This window comes from Panulirus ornatus, chromosome 31 (assembly GCF_036320965.1).
Source record: "Panulirus ornatus isolate Po-2019 chromosome 31, ASM3632096v1, whole genome shotgun sequence".
In the NCBI taxonomy this organism is placed as follows: domain Eukaryota; kingdom Metazoa; phylum Arthropoda; class Malacostraca; order Decapoda; family Palinuridae; genus Panulirus; species Panulirus ornatus.
The window spans coordinates 19,339,014-19,360,622 of record NC_092254.1 but is presented as its reverse complement, the minus strand read 5'-3'; the positions used below and the strand labels follow the sequence as shown (position 1 = coordinate 19,360,622).

Below are 21,609 nucleotides of genomic sequence, written 5' to 3'. Positions count from 1 at the left end.
AAACTCTTGCATTCACATCCCTAACATCCCCATCCATAAGCAAATTAAACAAACATGGAGACATCACACACCTGCCGCAAACCTACATTCACTGAGAATCAATCACTTTCCTCTCTTCCTACACGTGCACGTGCCTTACATCCTCGATAAAAACTTTTCACTGCTTCTAACAACTTGCCCCCCACACCATATATTCTTAAAACCTTCCACAGAGCATCTCTATCAACTCTATCATATGCCTTCTCCGGATCCATAAATGCTTCATACAAATCCATTTGTTTTCCTAAGTATTTCTCACATACGTTCTTCAAAGCAAACACCTGATCCCCACATCCTCTACCACTTCTGAAACCACACTGCTCTTCCCCAAACTGATGTTCTGTACATGTCTTCACCCTCTCAATCAATACCCTAACATATAATTTACCAGGAATACTCGACAAACTTATACCTCTGTAATTTGAGCACTCACTCTTATACCCTTTCCTTTGTACAATGGCACTATGCAAGCATTCCGTAAGTCCTCAGGCACCTCACCATGAATCTTACATACATTAAATAACCTTACCAACTAGTCAACAATACAGTCACCCCCTATTTTATTAAATTCCACTGCAATACCATCCAAACCTGCTGCCTTACCGGCTTTCATCTTCCGTAAAGCTTTTACTACCTCTTCTCTATTTACCAAATCATTTTCCCTAACCCTCTCACTTTGCACACCACCTCGACCAAAACACCGTATATCTGCCACTCTATCATCAAACACATTCAACAAACCTTCCAAATACTCACTCCATATCCTTCTCACATCACCACTACTTGTTATCACATCCCCATTAGCCCCCGTCACTGAAGTTCCCATTTGCTCCCTTGTCTTACACACTTTATTTACCTCCTTCCAAAACATCTTTTTATTCTCCCTGAAATTTAATGATATTCTCTCACCCCAACTCTCATTTGCCCTGTTTTTCACCTCTTGCACCTTTCTCTTGACCTCCTGCCTCTTTCTTTTATACCTCTCCCACTCATTTGCATTTTTTCCCTGCAAAAATCGTCCAAATGCCTCTCTCTTCTCTTTCACTAATAATCTTACTTTTTCATCCCATCACTCACTACCTTTTCTACTCAACCCACCTCCCACGCTTCTCATGCCACAAGCATCTTTTGCGCAAGCCATCACTGTTTCCCTAAATACATCCCATTCCTCCCCCACTCCCCTTACCTCCTTTGTTCTCACCTTTTTCCATTCTGTACTCAGTCTCTCCTGGTACTTCCTCACACAAGTCTCCTTCCCAAGCTCACTTACTGTCACCACTCTCTTCACCCCAACATTCTCTCTTCTTTTCTGAAAACCCCTACAAATATTCACCTTCGCCTCCATAAGATAATGATCAGACATCCCTCCAGTTTCACCTCTCAGCACATTAACATCCAAAAGTCTCTCTTTCGAACGTCTATCAATTAACACGTAATCCAATAACGCTCTCTGGCCATCTCTCCTACTTACATACGTATACTTATGTATATCTCGCTTTTTAAACCAGGTATTCCCAATCACCAGTCCTTTTTCAGCACATAAATCTACAAGCTCTTCACCATTTCATTTACAACACTGAACACTCCATGTATATCAAGTATTCCCTCAACTGCCACATTACTCACCTTAGCATTCAAATCATCCATCACTATAACCCGGTCTTTTGCATTAAAACCACTAACACACTCATTCAGCTGCTCCCAAAACTCTTGCCTCTCATGATCTTTCTTCTCATGCCCAGGTGCATATGCACCAATAATCACACATCTCTCTCCATCAACTTTCAGTTTTACCCATATCAATCTAGAATTTACTTTCTTACACTCTATCACATACTCCCACAACTCCTGATTCAGGAGTAGTGCTATTCCTTCCCTTGCTCTTGTCCTATCACTAACCCTGATTTTACTCCCAAGACATTCCCAAACCACTCTTCCCCTTTACCCTTGAGCTTCGTTTCACTCAGAGCCAAAACATCCAGGTTCCTTTCCTCAAAGATACTACCTATCTCTCCTTTTTTTCTCATCTTGGGTTAATCCACATACATTTAGGCACCCCAATCTTAGCCTTCGAGGAGAATGAGCACTCCTCGCGTGACTCCTTCTGTTTCCCCTTTTAGAAAGTTAAAATACAAGGAGGAGAGGGTTTCTGGCCCATATATATATATATATATATATATATATATATATATATATATATATATATATATATATTATTTTTATTTATTTTGCTTTGTAGCTGTCTCCCGCGTTTGCGAGGGAGCGCAAGGAAACAGACGAAAGAAATGGCCCAACCCACCCCCATGCACATGTATATACATACACGTCCACACACGCAAATATACATACCTATACATCTCAATGTACACATATATATGCACACACAGACACATACATATATACCCATGCACACAATTCACACTGTCTGCCTTTATTCATTTCCATCGCTACCCCGCCACACATGGAATACCATCCCCCTCCCCCCTCATGTGTGCGAGGTAGCGCTAGGAAAAGACAACAAAGGCCCCATTCGTTAACACTCACTCTCTAGCTGTCATGTAATAATGCCCGAAACCACAGCTCCCTTTCCACATCCCGGCCCCATACAACTTTCCATGGTTTACCCCAGACGCTTCACATGCCCTAATTCAATCCACTGACAGCACGTCAACCCCGGTATACCACATCGATCCAATTCACTCTATTCCTTGCCCGCCTTTCACCCTCCTGCATGTTCAGGCCCCGATCACTCAAAATCTTTTTCACTCCATCTTTCTACCTCCAATTTGGTCTCCCACTTCTCCTCGTTCCCTCCACCTCCGACACATATATCCTCTTTGTCAATCTTTCCTCACTCATTCTCTCCATGTGCCCAACCCATTTCAAAACACCCTCTTCTGCTCTCTCAACCACGCTCTTTTTATTTCCACAGATCTCTCTCACCCTTACATTACTTACTCGGTCAAACCACCTCACACCACACATAGTCCTCAAACATATATATATATATATATATATATATATATATATATATATATATATATATATATATATATATATATATATATATATATATATATATATATATATGTATATATATATATATATATAAATATATATATAAATATATATATATATATATACATATATATATATATATATATATATATATATATATATATATATATATATATATATATATATATATATATATATATATGTATATATATATATATATATATATATATATATATATATATATATATATATATATATATATATATATATATAAATTATATGGGAGGGTATTGATTGAGAGGGTGAAGGCATGTACAGAGCATCAAATTGGGGAAGAGCAGTGTGGTTTCAGAAGTGGTAGAGGATGTGTGGATCAGGTGTTTGCTTTGAAGAATGTATATGAGAAATACTTAGAAAAGCAAATGGATTTGTATGTAGCAGTTATGGATCTGGAGAAGGCATATGACAGAGTTGATAGAGATGCTCTGTGGAATATATTAAGAATATATGGTGTGGGAGGCAAGTTGTTAGAACCAGTGAAATGTTTTTATCGAGGATGTAAGGCATGTGTACGTGTAGGAAGAGAGGAAAGTGATTGGTTCTCAGTGAATGTAGGTTTGCGGCAGGGGTGTGTGATGTCTCCATGGTTGTTTAATTTGTTTATGGATGGGGTTGTTAGGAAGGTGAATGCAAGAGTTTTGGAAAGAGGGGCAAGTACGAAGTCTGTTGTGGATGAGAGAGCTTGGGAAGTGAGTCACTTGTTGTTCGCTGATGATACAGCGCTGGTGGCTGATTCATGTGAGAAACTGCAGAAGCTAGTGAGTAAGTTTGGTAAAGTGTGTGAAAGAAGAAAGTTAAGAATAAATGTGAATATGAGCAAGGTTATTAGGTACAATAGGGTTGAGGGGCAAGTGGGAGTGGATCTGGCAGCGGATGGAACCATGGAATCGGAAGTGGATCATAGGGTGGGGGAGGGGGCGAAAATCCAGGGAGCGTTGAAGAATGTGTGGAAGTCGAGAACATTATCTCGGAAAGCAAAAATGGGTATGTTTGAAGGAATAGTGGTTCCAACAATGTTGTATTGTTGCGAGGCGTGGGCTATGTATAGAGTTGTGCGCAGGAGGGTGGATGTGCTGGAAATGAGATGTTTGAGGACAATATGTGGTGTGAGATGATTTGATCGAGTAAGTAATGTAAGGGTAAGAGAGATGTGTGGAAATAAAAAGAGCGTGGCTGAGAGAGCAGAAGAGGGTGTTTGGAAATGGTTTGGGCTCATGGAGAGAATGAGTGAGGAAAGATTTACCAAGAGGATATATGTGTCGAAGGTGGAGGGAACGAGAAGTGGAAGACCAAATTGGAGGTGGAAAGATGGAGTGAAAAAGATTTTGAGTGATCGGGGCCTGAACATGCAGGAGGGTGAAAGGCGGGCAAGGAATAGAGTGAATTGGATCGATGTGGTATACAGGGGTCGACGTGCTGTTAATGGATTGAATCAGGGCATGTGAAGCGTCTGGGGTAAACCATGGAAACTTTTGTAGGTCCTGGATATGGAAAGGGAGCTGTGGTTTCGGGCATTATTACATGACAGCTACAGATTGAGTGTGAACGAATGTGGCCCGTTGTCTCTTCCTAGCGCTACCTCGCACACATGAGGGGGGAGGGGGATGTTATTCCATGTGTGGCGAGGTGGCGATGGGAATAAATAAAGGCAGACATTATGAATTATGTACATGTGTATATATTTATATGTCTGTGTGTGTATATATATATGTGTACTTTGAGATAGATAGGTATGTATATTTTGCGTGTGTGGTCGTGTATGTATATGCATGTGTAAGGGGTTGGGTTGGGCAATTTCTTTCGTCTGTTTCCTTGCGCTACCTAGCAAACGCGGGAGACAGCGACAAGGAAAATAAATGAAATAAATAAATAAATATATATATATATATATATATATATACATATATATATATATATATATATATATATATATATATATATATATATATATATATATATATATATATATATTCCTATGAGTCCACGGGGAAAATGAAACACGATAATTTCCCAAGTGCACTTTCGTGTAAAAATCACATCAACAGGGGAGAGACAAGAGAGAAATGTAACAGTCACTTGATATAAAAAGAAGAGACGTAGCTAGGACAATCGTATGTTTAGCAAACGGCGTCCCAGCCACATGTCTTCGTTGCATATCAACTGACTGTTATATTTCTCAGTTGTGTCTCTCCCTATGATGCGATTATTATACGAAAGTGCACTTGGGAACCTATCGTGGTTCACCTTCCCCGCGGGCTCATAGGAATATTTATATTACACTATGTTATATATCCCGCATTAGTGAGGTAGCGCAAGGAAACAGATGAAAGAATGCCCCAACCCACCCACATTCACACATATCTATCTATCTATCTATCTATCTATCTATCTATCTATCTATCTATATATATATATATATATATATATATATATATATATATATATATATATATATATATATATATATATATATATATATATATGTATATATATATATATATATATATATATATATATATATATATATATATATATATATATATATATATAAATATAAGGCAGCGGGTTTGGATGGTATTGCAGTGGAATTTATTAAAAAAGGGGGTGACTGTATTGTTGACTGGTTGGTAAGGTTATTTAATGTATGTATGACTCATGGTGAGGTGCCTGAGGACTGGCGGGATGCGTGCATAGTGCCATTGTACAAAGGCAAAGGGGATAAGAGTGAGTGCTCAAATTACAGAGGTATAGGTTTGTTGAGTATTCCTGGTAAATATATGGGAGGGTATTGATTGAGAGGGTGAAGGCATGTACAGAGCATCAGATTGGGGAAGAGCAGTGTGGTTTCAGAAGTGGTAGAGGATGTGTGGATCAGGTGTTTGCTTTGAAGAATGTATGTGAGAAATACTTAGAAAAGCAAATGGATTTGTATGTAGCATTTATGGATCTGGAGAAGGCATATGATAGAGTTGATAGAGATGCTCTGTGGAAGGTATTAAGAATATATGGTGTGGGAGGCAAGTTGTTAGAAGCAGTGAAAAGTTTTTATCGAGGATGTAAGGCATGTGTACGTGTAGGAAGAGAGGAAAGTGATTGGTTCTCAGTGAATGTAGGTTTGCGGCAGGGGTGTGTGATGTCTCCATGGTTGTTTAATTTGTTTATGGATGGGGTTGTTAGGGAGGTGAATGCAAGAGTTTTGGAAAGAGGGGCAAGTATGAAGTCTGTTGGGGATGAGAGAGCTTGGGAAGTGAGTCAGTTGCTGATCGCTGATGATACAGCGCTGGTGGCTGATTCATGTGAGAAACTGCAGAAGCTGGTGACTGAGTTTGGTAAAGTGTGTGAAAGAAGAAAGTTAAGAGTAAATGTGAATAAGAGCAAGGTTATTAGGTACAGTAGGGTTGAGGGTCAAGTCAACTGGGAGGTGAGTTTGAATGGAGAAAACCTGGAGGAAGTGAAGTGTTTTAGATATCTGGGAGTGGATCTGGCAGCGGATGGAACCATGGAAGCGGAAGTGGATCATAGGGTTGGGGAGGGGGAGAAAATTCTGGGAGCCTTGAAGAATGTGTGGAAGTCGAGAACATTATCTCGGAAAGCAAAAATGGGTATGTTTGAAGGAATAGTGGTTCCAACAATGTTGTATGGTTGTGAGGCGTGGGCTATGGATAGAGTTGTGCGCAGGAGGATGGATGTGCTGGAAATGAGATGTTTGAGGACAATGTGTGGTGTGAGGTGGTTTGATCGAGTAAGTAACGTAAGGGTAAGAGAGGTGTGTGGAAATAAAAAGAGCCTTGTTGAGAGAGCAGAAGAGGGTGTTTTGAAATGGTTTGGTCACATGGAGAGAATGAGTGAGGAAAGATTGACCAAGAGGATATATGTGTCGGAGGTGGAGGGAACGAGGAGAAGAGGGAGACCAAATTGGAGGTGGAAAGATGGAGTGAAAAAGATTTTGTGATCGGGGCCTGAACATGCAGGAGGGTGAAAGGCGTGCAAGGAATAGAGTGAATTGGATCGATGTGGTATACCGGGGTTGACGTGCTGTCAGTGGATTGAATCAAGGCATGTGAAGCGTTTGGGGTAAACCATGGAAAGCTGTGTAGGTATGTATATTTGCGTGTGTGGACGTATGTATATACATGTGTATGGGGTGGGTTGGGCCATTTCTTTCGTCTGTTGCCTTGCGCTACCTCGCAAACGCGGGAGACAGCGACAAAGCCAAAAAAAAAAAAAAATATATATATATATATATATATATATATATATATATATATATATATTTTTTTTTTTTTTTTTCATACTTGATCGCCATTTCCCGCATTAAGGAGTTAGCGCCAGGAAACAGATGAGGAAAGGCTTCATCCACTCACACACATATATATACATATAAAGACATACATGATATCTGTTTTTTATTATACTTAATCGCTGTCTCCCGTGTCAGCAAGGTAGCGCAAGGATACAGCCGAAAGAATGGCCCAACTCACCTACATACACATGTATATACATAAGCGCCCACACATGCAAATATACATGCCTATGCATTTCAACACACACATACCTATACATCCACAGACATATACCTATATACACACATACATATTCATACAGGCTGCCTTCATCCATTCCCGTCACCACCCTGCCACACATGAAATGGCATCCCCCTCCCCCAACACGTGTGCAAAGTAGTGCTAGAAAAATACACCAAAGGCCACATTCGTTCACACTCAGTCTTTGGCTGTCTTGTGTAATACACCGAAACCACAGCTCCCTCTCCACATTCAGGTCCACCAAACTTTACATGGTTTACTCCAGATGCTTCACATGCCCTGAATCAATCCATTGGCAGCACGTTGACCCCGGTATACCATATCGTTCCAATTCACTCTATTCCTTGCACGCCTTTCACCCTCTTGTATGTTCTGGCCCCGATCGCTCAAAATCTTTTTTCACTCCATCCTCCCACCTCCAATTTGGTCTCCTACTTCTCCTCGTTCCCTACACCTTTGACATACATCCTCTCTGTCAATCTTTCCTCACTCATTTTCTTCATGTGACCAAACCATTTCAAAACACCATCTTCTGTTCCATTAACCACACTCTTTTCATTACCACACATCTCTCTTACCCTTTCATTACATACTCGATCAAACCAGCTCACACCACATAAGGTCCTCAAACATCTCATTTCCAACACATCCACCCTCCTCCGCACAACCGTATCTATAGCCCATGCCTCACAGCAATATAACTTTGTTGGAACCACTATTCCTTCAAACATACCCAATTTTGCTGTCCGAGATAACATTCTAGCTTTCCACACATTCTTCAACGCTACCAGAATTTTCACCCCCTCCCCCACCCGGTGACTTACTTCCGCTTCAATGGTTCCATCCGCTGCCAAATCCACCCCCAGATATCTAAAACACTTCACTTCAGTTTTTGTCCATTCAAACTTTCTTCCCAATTTATTTGTCCCTCAACCTTGCTAAACCTAATAACCTTGCTCATATTCACATTTACTCTTAACTTTCTTCTTTCACACATTTTACCAAACTCAGTCACCAACTTTTGAAGTTTCTCACCCGAATCAGCCACCAGCGATGTATCATCAGCGAACAAGAATTCACTCACTTCATAAGCCCTCTCATCCACAAAAAACTGCATACTTTCCCCTCTCTCCAAAACTCTTGAATTCACATCCCTAACAACCCCATATATACATATATATATATATATATATATATATATATATATATATATATATATATATATATATATATATATACATATATATATATATATATATTTATCTATTTATTTATTTAATTTCCTTTGTCGCTGTCTCCCGCGTTAGCGAGGTAGCGCAAGGAAACAGACGAAAGAAATGGCCCAACCCACCCCCATACACGTGTATATAGATACACGTCCATCCACGCAAATATACATACCTATACATCTCACTGTACACACATATATATATATATATATATATATATATACACACACAGACATATACGTATATACACATGTACATAATTCATACTGTCTGCCTATATCTATTCCCATCGCCACCCCGCCACACATGGAATAACAACCCCCCTCCCCCCTCATGTGTGCGAGGTAGCGCTAGGAAAAGACAACAAAGGCCCCATTCGTTCACACTCACTCTCTAGCTGCCATGTAATAATGCACCGAAACCACAGCTCATTTCCACATCCAGGCCTCACAGAACCTTCCATAGTTTACACCAGACGCTTCACATGCCCTGGTTCAATCCATTGACAGCACGTCAACCCCGGTATACCACATCGTTCCAATTCACTCTATTTCTTGCACGCCTTTCACCCTCCTGCATGTTCAGGCCCCGATCACTCAAAATCTTTTTCACTCCATCTTTCCACCTCCAGTTTGGTCTACCACTTTCCTCGTTCCCTCCACCTCTGACACATATATCCTCTTTGTCAATCTTTCCTCACTCATTCTCTCCATGTGACCAAACCATTTCAAAACACCCTCTTCTGCTCTCTCAACCATACTCTTTTTATTTCCACACATCTCTCTTACCCTTGCATTACTTACTCGATCAAACCACCTCACACCACATATTGTCCTCAAACATCTCATTTCCAGCACATCCACCCTCCTGCGCAAAACTCTATCCACGCATCGCAACCATACAACATTGTTGGAACCACTATTCCTTCAAACATACCCATTTTTGCTTGCAGAGATAATGTTCTCGACTTCCAAACATTCTTCAAGGCTCACAGAATTTTCGCCCCCTCCCCCACCTTATGATTCACTTCCGCTTCCATGGTCCCATCCGCTGCCAGATCCACTCCCAGATATCTAAAACACTTTACTTCCTCCAGTTATTCTCCTTTCAAACTTACCTCCCAATTGACTTGACCCTTAACCCTACTGTACCTAATAACCTTGCTCTTATTCACATTTACTCTACACTTTCTTCTTTCGCACACTTTACCAAACTTAGTCACTAACTTCTGCAGTTTCTCACATGAATCCGCCACCAGCGCTGTATCATCAGCGAACAACAACTGATTCACTTCCCAAGCTCTCTCATCCCCAACAGACTTCTTACTTGCCCCTCTTTCCAAAACTCTTGCATTCACCTCCCTAACAACACCATCCATTAACAAATTAGACAACCATGGAGACATCACACTCCCCTGCCGCAAACCTACATTCACTGAGAACCAATCACTTTCCTCTCTTCCTAAAAGTACACATGCCTTACATCCTCGATAAAAACTTTTCACTGCTTCTAACAACTTGCCTCCCACACCATATATTCCTAATACCTTCGACAGAGCATCTCTATCAACTCTATCATATGCCTTCTCCAGATCCATAAATGCTACATACAAATCCATTTGCTTCTCTAAGTATTTCTCACATACGTTATTCAAAGTAAACACCTGATCCACACATCCCCTACCACTTCTGAAACCACACTGCTCTTCCCCAAACTGATGCTCTGTACATACCTTCACCCTCTCAATCAATACCCTCCCATATAATTTCCCAGGAATACTCAACAAACTTATACCTCTGTAATTTGAGCACTCACATACATATGTACAATGGCACTATGCAAGCATTCCGCCAAATCTCAGGCACCTCACCATGAGTAATACATACATTAAATAACCTTACCAACCAGTCAACAATACAGTCACCCCCCTTTTTTAATAAATTCCACTAAAATACCATCCAAATCTGCTGCCTTCCCGGCTTTCATCTTCCGCAAAGCTTTTACTACCTCTTCTCTGTTTACCAAATAATTTTCCCTAACACTCTTCCTTTGCACACCACCTCGACCAAAACACACTATATCTGCCACTCTATCATCAAACACATTCAACAAACCTTCAAAATACTCACTCCATCTCCTTCTCACATCATCACTACTTGTTATCACCTCCCCATTAGCCCCCTTCACTGCAGTTCCCATTTGCTCCCATGTCTTCCGCACTTTATTTACCTCCTTCCAGAACATCTTTTTATTCTCCCTAAAATTTAATACCCCAACTCTCATTTGCCCTCTTTTTCACCTCTTGCACCTTTCTCTTGACCTCTTGCCTCTTTCTTTTATACATCTCCCACTCATTTGCATATATTCCCTGCAAAAATCGTCCAAATGCCTCTCTCTTCCCTTTCACTAATAATCTTACTTCATCCCACCACTCGCTACCCTTTCTAATCAACCCACCTCCCACGCTTCTCATGCCACAAGCATCTTCTGCGCAAGCCATCACTGCTTCCCCAAATAAATCCTATTCCTCCACCTCTCTCCTTATCTCCTTTGTTCTCACCTTTTCATTCTGTACTCATTCTCTCGTGGTACTTCCTCATACAAGTCTCCTTCCCAAGCTCACATACTCTCACCACTCTCTTCACCCCAACATTCTCTCTTCTTTTCTGAAAACCCATACAAATCTTCGCCTTCGCCTCCACAAGATAATGATCAGACATCCCTCCACTTGCACCTCTCAGCACATTAACATCCAAAAGTCTCTCTTTCGCGCGCTTATCAATTAACACTTAATCCAATAACGCTCTCTGGCCATCTCTCCTACTTAAATACGTATACTAATGTATATCTCGCTTTTCAAACCAGGTATTACAAATCACCAGTCCTTTCTCAGCACACAAAGCTACAAGGTCTTCAACATTTCCATTTACAACACTGAACACCCCATGTATACCAATTATTCCCTCAACTGCCACATTACTCACCTTTACATTCAAATCACGCATCACTATAACCCGGTCTTGTACATCAAAACCACTAACACATTCATTCAGCTGCTCCCAAAACACTTGCCTCTCATGAACTTTCTTCTCATGCCCAGGTGCGTATGCCCCAATAATCACCCATCTCTCTCCATCAACTTTCAGTTTTACCCATATGAATCTAGAATTTACTTTCTTACACTTTATCACATACTCCCTCAATTCCTGTTTCAGGAGTAGTGCTACTCCTTCCCTTGCTCTTGTCCTCTCACTAACCTCTGACTTTACTCCCAAGACATTCCCACACCACTCTTCCATTGTACCCTTGAGCTTCGTTTTACTCAGAGCCAAAACATCCAGGTTCCTCTCCTCAAACATACTACCTATTTCTCCTTTTTTCACATCTTGGTTACATCCACACACATTTAGACACCCCAATCTGCGCCTTCGAGGAGGATGAGCACTCCCCGCGTGACTCCTTCTTCTGTTTCCCCTTTTAGAAAGTTAAAATACAAGGAGGGGAGGGTTTCTGGCCCCCCGCTCCCCCTATCCCCAGTGATTATATATATATATATATATATATATATATATATATATATATATATATATATATATATATATATATATATATATATATATATATATATATATATATGGAGAGAATGGTTGAGGAAAGATTGACCAAGAGGATATATGTGTCAGAGGTGGAGGGAACGAGGAGAAGTGGGAGACCAAATTGGAGGTGGAAAGATGGAGTGAAAAAGATTTTGAGTGATCGGGGCCTGAACATGCAGGATGGTGAGAGGCGTGCAAGGAATAGAGTGAATTGGAACGATGTGGTATTCCGGGGTCGACGTGCTGTCAATAGATTGAACCAGGGCATGTGAAGTGTCTGGGGTAAACCATGGAAAGTTCTGTGGGGCCTGGATGTAGAAAGAGAGCTGTGGTTTCGGTGCATTATACATGACAGCTAGAGAGTGCGTGTGAACGAATGGGGCCTTTGTTGTCTTTTCCTAGCGCTACCCCGCGCACATGCGTTGGCAGGGGGTTGTCATTTCAGGTGTGGCCCGTTGGCGATAGGAATGAATAAAGACAGACAGTATGACCTATGTACATGTGTACATATGTATATGTCTGTGTGTGTATATATATATGTATACGTTGAGATGTATAGGTATGTATATTTGCGTGTGTGGACGTGTATGTATATAAATGTGTATGTGGGTGGGTTGGGCCATTTTTTCGTCTGTTTCTTTGCGCTACCTTTTTTTTTTTTTTTCCAAAAGAGGGAACAGAGAAGGGGGCCAGGTGAGGATATTCCCTCAAAGGCCCAGTCCTGAAACAGGAGTTGTGGGAGTATGTGATAGAATGTAAGAAAGTAAATTCTCGATTAATATGGGTAAAATTGAAAGTTGATGGAGAGAGGTGGGTGATTATTGGTGCATATGCACCTGGGCATGAGAAGAAAGATCATGAAAGGCAAGTGTTTTGGGAGCAGCTGAATGAGTGTGTTAGCGGTTTTGATGCACGAGACCGGGTTATAGTGATGGGTGATTTGAATGCAAAGGTGAGTAATGTGGCAGTTGAGGGAATAATTGGTATGCATGGGGTGTTCAGTGTTGTAAATGGAAATGGTGAAGAGCTTGTAGATTTATGTGCTGAAAAAGGACTGATGATTGGGAATACCTGGTTTAAAAAGCGAGATATACATAAGTATACTTATGTAAGTAGGAGAGATGGCCAGAGATCGTTATTGGATTACGTGTTAATTGACAGGCGTGCGAAAGAGAGACTTTTGGATGTTAATGTGCTGAGAGGTGCAACTGGAGGGATGTCTGATCATTATCTTGTGGAGGCTAAGGTGAAGATTAGTATGGGTTTTCAGAAAAGAGGAGTGAATGTTGGGGTGAAGAAGGTGGTGAGAGTAAGTGAGCTTGGGAAGGAGACCTGTGTGGGGAAGTACCAGGAGAGACTGTGTACAGAATGGAAAAAGGTGAGAACAATGGAAGTAAGGGGAGTGGGGGAGGAATGGGATGTATTTAGGGAATCAGTGATGGATTGCGCAAAAGATGCTTGTGGCATGAGAAGAGTGGGAGGTGGGCTGTTTAGAAAGGGTAGTGAGTGGTGGGATGAAGAAGTAAGAGTATTAGTGAAAGAGAAGAGAGAGGCATTTGGACGATTTTTGCAGGGAAAAAATGCAATTGAGTGGGAGAAGTATAAAAGAAAGAGACAGGAGGTCAAGAGAAAGGTGCAAGAGGTGAAAAAAAGGGCAAATGAGAGTTGGGGTGAGAGACTATCAGTAAATTTTAGGGAGAATAAAAAGATGTTCTGGAAGGAGGTAAATAGGGTGTGTAAGACAAAGGAGCAAATGGGAACTTCAGTGAAGGGCGTAAATGGGGAGGTGATAACAAGTAGTGGTGATGTGAGAAGGAGATGGAATGAGTATTTTGAAGGTTTGTTGAATGTGTCTGATGACAGAGTGGCAGATATAGGGTGTTTTGGTCGAGGTGGTGTGCAAAGTGAGAAGGTTAGGGAAAATGATTTGGTAAACAGAGAAGAGGTAGTAAAAGCTTTGCGGAAGATGAAAGCCGGCAAGGCAGCAGGTTTGGATGGTATTGCAGTGGAATTTATTAAAAAAGGGGGTGACTGTATTGTTGACTGGTTGGTAAGGTTATTTAATGTATGTATGACTCATGGTGAGGTGCCTGAGGATATATATATATATATATATATATATATATATATATATATATATATATATATATATATATATATATATATATATATAATAAATATATATATATATATATATATATATATATATATATATATATATATATATATATATATATATATATATATATATATGTATATAAATATATATATATATATATATATATATATATATATATATATATATATATATATATATATATATATATATATATATATATATATATATATATATATATATATATATATATATATATATATATATATATATATATATATATATATATATATATATATATATATATAATATATATATATATATATATATATATATATATATATATATATATATATATATATATATATATATATATATATATATATATTTTTTTTTTTTTATACTTTGTCGCTGTCTCCCGCGTTTGCGAGGTAGCGCAAGGAAACAGACGAAAGAAATGGCCCAACCCCCCCCCCCATACACATGTATATACATACGTCCACACACGCAAATATACATACCTACACAGCTTTCCATGGTTTACCCCAGACGCTTCACATGCCTTGATTCAATCCACTGACAGCACGTCAACCCCGGTATACCACATCGCTCCAATTCACTCTATTCCTTGCCCTCCTTTCACCCTCCTGCATGTTCAGGCCCCGATCACACAAAATCTTTTTCACTCCATCTTTCCACCTCCAATTTGGTCTCCCTCTTCTCCTCGTTCCCTCCACCTCCGACACATATATCCTCTTGGTCAATCTTTCCTCACTCATTTTCTCCATGTGCCCAAACCACTTCAAAACACCCTCTTCTGCTCTCTCAACCACGCTCTTTTTATTTCCACACATCTCTCTTACCCTTACGTTACTCACTCGATCAAACCACCTCAAACCACACATTGTCCTCAAACATCTCATTTCCAGCACATCCATCCTCCTGCGCACAACTCTATCCATAGCCCACGCCTCGCAACCATACAACATTGTTGGAACAACTATTCCTTCAAACATACCCATTTTTGCTTTCCGAGATAATGTTCTCGACTTCCACACATTCTTCAAGGCCACCAGAATTTTCGCCCCCTCCCCCACCCTATGATCCACTTCCGCTTCCATGGTTCCATCCGCTGCCAGATCCACTCCCAGATATCTAAAACACTTCACTTCCTCCAGTTTTTCTCCATTCAAACTCACCTCCCAATTGACTTGACCCTCAACCCTACTGTACCTAATAACCTTGCTCTTATTCACATTTACTCTTAACTTTCTTCTTCCACACACTTTAACAAACTCAGTCACCAGCTTCTGCAGTTTCTCACATGAATCAGCCACCAGCGCTGTATCATCAGCGAACAACAACTGACTCACTTCCCAAGCTCTCTCATCCCCAACAGACTTCATACTTGCCCCTCTTTCCAAAACTCTTGTATTTACCTCCCTAACAACCCCATCCATAAACAAATTAAACAACCATGGAGACATCACACACCCCTGCCGCAAACCTACATTCACTGAGAACCAATCACTTTCCTCTCTTCCTACACGTACACATGCCTTACATCCTCGATAAAAACTTTTCACTGCTTCTAACAACTTGCCTCCCACACCATATATTCTTAATACCTTCCACAGAGCATCTCTATCAACTCTATCATATGCCTTCTCCAGATCCATAAATGCTACATACAAATCCATTTGCTTTTCTAAGTATTTCTCACATACATTCTTCAAAGCAAACACCTGATGCCACACATCCTCTACCACTTCTGAAACCACACTGCTCTTCCCCAATCTGATGCTCTGTACATGCCTTCACCCTCTCAATCAATACCCTCCCATATAATTTACCAGGAATACTCAACAAACTTATACCTCTGTAATTTGAGCACTCACTCTTATCCCCTTTGCCTTTGTACAATGGCACTATGCACGATTCCGCCAATCCTCAGGCACCTCACCATGAGTCATACATACATTAAATAACCTTACCAACCAGTCAACAATACAGTCACCCCCTTTTTTAATAAATTCCACTGCAATACCATCCAAACCTGCTGCCTTGCCGGCTTTCATCTTCCGCAAAGCTTTCACTACCTCTTCTCTGTTTACCAAATCATTTTCCCTAACCCTCTCACTTTGCACACCACCTCGACCAAAACACCCTATATCTGCCACTCTATCATCAAACACATTCAACAAACCTTCAAAATACTCACTCCATCTCCTTCTCACATCACCACTACTTGTTATCACCTCCCCATTTGCGCCCTTCACTGAAGTTCCCATTTGCTCCCTTGTCTTACGCACTTTATTTACCTCCTTCCAGAACATCTTTTTATTCCCCCTAAATTTAATGATACTCTCTCACCCCAACTCTCATTTGCCCTTTTTTTCACCTCTTGCACCTTTCTCTTGACCTCCTGTCTCTTTCTTTTATACATCTCCCACTCAATTTCATTTTTTCCCTGCAAAAATCGTCCAAATGCCTCTCTCTTCTCTTTCACTAATACTCTTACTTCTTCATCCCACCACTCACTACCCTTTCTAATCAACCCACCTCCCACTCTTCTCATGCCACAAGCATCTTTTGCGCAATCCATCACTGATTCCCTAAATACATCCCATTCCTCCCCCACTCCCCTTGCTTCCATATATATATATATATATATATATATATATATATATATATATATATATATATATATATATATATATATATATATATATATATATATATTGTTACGAACTCAAATACTTGTTGGAGCAAGGTCGCCAGTATCATATAGGTGTTATAAATACTTTACTGATCCTTGTCTTGCAAGGACGTTAGATTTGTGAAGTTGCACAACTCAGGATAACACTGTCTGAAAGTTATGGGATTGAATTATAATGAAAGAATTCAAGTGTACAAAGATAGGCACATAAATCAGGCATGAATCATTTACGTTAACAGTGAACATGAGTTTAACATTGAACATGAGTTAACATTGAACATCAGTTAACATTGAACATGAGTTAACATTCCAGATAAGATTTCAAGCCAGGAGATCTCTCCTTTATGACACTTTGTTCGATAACATTACACTTACTTAGACCTGACGTGACACAGTAAACATCATCGTTACACTTAGCTACCTGACGTGACACAGTAAACATCATCGTTACACTTAGCTACCTGACGTGACACATTAGTAACGGGCTTACAGCACAGCACTCAGATAACGGGCTCACAGCAGTAACGGCTTACAGCACAGCAGGGCTTACAGGCTTATAACAGGGGGACAACACTTACCTCGCTGGGCTAGAGAGAAAGGAATCAAATCTCAGCGGGTGTTGTGGGTATTTATTGCAAGTAAAGACAAGCGTTCACCCTTGCAGCTATGCAACGCTACCCTTGATTGGCTATGGAACTAAGAGCAATTCTGATTGTTTGGAGGGTCCCAGAGTCTCGGCGTAGTCCACTTCTCGTCTTCTTGTGAACGTCAGCAGCGATGACATACGGTGGTGAAATACCCCGCAGTTGACCCCACGCCTTGACCTGACGCCTCTGATTCATACGAACATGTGGGCACACACACCGAGTTCGTAACAATATATATATATATATATATATATATATATATCCATGAGTCCACGGGGAAAATGAAACACGACAAATTGCCAAGTGCACCCTCATGCAATAATCACATCATCAGGGGAGACACAAGAGAGACATATAATTCAGTTGATATACATCGAAGAGACTAAGCCTGGACGCCACTTAGTAAACATGCGATTGTCCAAGACAAACAACGAGCGTTCATAAACTTATCATTTTACAAATTTTATCAACAATAAAGTTATTTAATTTGTAGAGACCATCACCAATATTGAGATTATAATTCTTTGTGTATTTAATAATAGAGATTCAATGATATTTCTCGTGCTAATAGAGTTGAAGCTAAGAACTGAGATGGCATTACTCCAGTCAATTCAATGATCATAGTTTTAACGTGATTAAACAAGGCATTTGATTCCTGTCCCGTTCTTATATTATATCTATGGTGCTTAAGTCTAACAGAAAGATCCTTAACAGTCTGACCAACATAGAATTTATCATAATGTCCACATAGCACTTTATAGATGCATCCAAGAGAATTTTCTGGTGAATTCCTGATTAAGATATTCTTTATAGTATTATTGTTGCTGAAGGCAACATTTACATTAAAGGATTTAAGCAACATGGGAAGTAAAGTGAAAGCGTTAGTAAAAGGGAGATCTAAAAGATTCTTGGGAGATTTGTTCTCAACTCTATAAAATTGTTTCTTTGCTAATTTAAGGGTTTCATCAATGAAAGATCTAGGGTACTTTAACTTAGATCCAATAGAATATATCTTCTCAAACTCATCATCAATAAACTCTGGGCTGCAAATACGTTATGCCCTCAGGAACATAGATTGAAATGATAATTTAACTAGTCATGTTGAGATGAGTAATAATGGATATATGAGCATACATTGGTAGGTTTTCTGTATATGCTAAACTTAAACTTGTTTCCTTGCCCATGGATCTTGCAATCTAAGAATGGTAACATACCAATATTTTCGTTTTCTACAGTAAATTTGATGAAAGATACTAAACTGTTAAGTAAGGGGAGAAATATTTGTAAATTTTCATTTGTTGGCCAAACATAAAGAACATCATCTACATACCTAAACCAAATTACAGTAGAATGTAAGATACCCTTTAGTAATTTTGTTTCAAAAATTCCATATAAAGATTACTTTATATGGAATTTTTTGAAACAATATTACTAAAGAATATGTTACCTTCTAATGTAACTTGGTTTAGGTATGTAGATGATGTTCTTTGTGTTTGGCCTACAAATGAAAATTTACAAATATTTCTCCCTTTCTTTAACAATTTAGTACCTTCCATCAAATTCACTGTAGAAAATGAAAATAATGGTACGTTAACATTTTTAGATTGCATGATCCATAGGCAAGGAAGCAAGTTTAAGTTTAGCATATACAGAAAACCTACCAATTTATGCTCATATATCCATTATTACTCATCTCAACATGATAGAGTCAAATTATCATCATTTCAGTGTATGTTCCTTAGGGCATTACGTATTAGCAGTCCAGAGTTTATTGATTATGAGTTTGAGAAGGTATATTTTATTGGATCTAAGTTAAAGTACCCTAGATCTTTCATTGATATATCCCTTAAGATAGCAAGGTATCTATTTTATAGAGTTGAGCCCAAACCTCTCATTGACATCAAGAATCTTTTAGTTCTCTCTATTGATAATAATTTCTTTTTACTTCCCATGATGCTTAAATCCTTTAATGTAAATGTTGCCTTCACCAACAATAATGCTATGAAGAATATCTTAATCAGGAATTCACCAGAAAAATTCTCTTTGGATGCATCCATAATTTGCCATGTGGAAATTGTGATAGATTTTACGTTGGGTAGACTGGTAAGGATGTTTCTGTTAAAGGTAAGCAACATAAATATGGTATAAGAACTGGACAAGAATCAAAATCATTGAATCTTCTATTATTGAATACACAAAGAATTATAATCTTAATAAAATTGATGGTCTATACAAATTAGATAACTTTATTGTTAATAAAATTTGTAAAATGATAAGTTTATGAACGCTTGGAATGTCTTGGACAATCGCATGTTTACCAAGAGGCGTCCTGGCTTCGTCTCTTCGGTGTATATCAACTGACTTATACTTCTCTCTTGGGTCTCCCGTGATGATGTGATTATTGCACGAGGGTGCACTTGGGAACTTGTGTTTCATTTTCCCCCGTTGACTCATGGGAATATAAAAGTAAGTATATATATATATATATATATATATATATATATATATATATATATATATATATATATATATATATATATATATATATATATATATATATATATTTTTTTTTTTTTTGCTTTGTCGCTCTCTCCCGCGTTTGCGAGGTAGCGCAAGGAAACAGACGAAAGAAATGGCCCAACCCACCCCCATACACATGTATATACATACGTCCACACACGCAAATATACATACCTACACAGCTTTCCATGGTTTACCCCAGACGCTTCACATGCCCTGATTCAATCCACTGACAGCACGTCAACCCCGGTATACCACATCGCTCCAATTCACTCTACTCCTTGCCCTCCTTTCACCCTCCTGCATGCTCAGGCCCTGATCACACAAAATCTTTTTCACTCCATCTTTCCACCTCCAATTTGGTCTCCCACTTCTCGTTCCCTCCACAAGATAATGATCAGACATCCCTCCAGTTGCACCTCTCAGCACATTAACATCCAAAAGTCTCTCTTTCGCGCGCATGTCAATTAACACATAATCCAATAACGCTCTCTGGCCATATCTCCTACTTACATACGTATACTTATGTATATCTCGCTTTTTAAACCAGATATTTCAGCACATAAAACTACAAGCTCTTCACCATTTCCATTTACAACACTGAACACCCCATGTATACCAATTATTCCCTCAACTGCCACATTACTCACCTTTGCATTCAAATCACCCATCACTATAACCCGGTCTTGTGCATCAAAACCACTAACACACTCATTCAACTGCTCCCAAAACACTTGCCTCTCATTATCTTTCTTCTCATGCCCAGGTGCATATGCACCAATAATCACCCATCTCTCTCCATCAACTTTCAGTTTTACCCATATCAATCGAGAATTTACTTTCTTACATTCTATCACATACTTCCACAACTCCTGTTTCAGGAGTACTGCTACTCCTTCCCTTGCTCTTGTCCTCTCACTAACCCCTGACTTTACTCCCAAGACATTACCAAACCACTCTTCCCCTTTACCCTTGAGCTTCGTTTCACTCAGAGCCAAAACATCCAGGTTCCTTTCTTCAAACATACTACCTATCTCTCCTTTTTTCACATCTTGGTTACATCCACACACATTTAGACACCCCAATCTGAGTCTACGAGGAGGATAAGCCCTCCCCGAGTG

The 21,609-nt window shown here is 39.5% G+C and overlaps 1 protein-coding gene across 2 annotated transcripts in view; it reads left to right on the top strand.

Annotated features, from left to right (window-relative positions):
- Positions 1 to 21,609, top strand: part of LOC139758856 (uncharacterized) — a 238,756-nt gene that overhangs the window by 177,702 nt on the left and 39,445 nt on the right. The gene's annotated exons all lie outside the window — the stretch shown is intronic.